Below are 302 nucleotides of genomic sequence, written 5' to 3'. Positions count from 1 at the left end.
GACAATACCCCCCCCCCCCAAAAAAAAAAGAAAAAAAAAAAATCCCATTCTGGTTCCAAACCCCCAAAACCCCTATGAATAAGACTATCCTGGCATTACAAGACCTGTGGTACATAAATAATTTTTTAAAATTGTACATATAACGCTCATTTCACATTGACAGTCTCAATGCGCTTTACATTGGGAAACTAGCATCCCTTTATTCTCTACTGTTTTACAGTGCTCCAAAGGCTTTTTAACTCACAATATCAACCTCTACCCTCGCAGGTACCCATTTATAACCCTGGGTGATGTGAAGCAAT

This window comes from Asterias amurensis, chromosome 3, assembly GCF_032118995.1.
Source record: "Asterias amurensis chromosome 3, ASM3211899v1".
Lineage (NCBI taxonomy): Eukaryota > Metazoa > Echinodermata > Asteroidea > Forcipulatida > Asteriidae > Asterias > Asterias amurensis.
The sequence above is the reverse complement of the archived record's forward strand: the minus strand, read 5'-3'. Positions refer to the sequence as shown.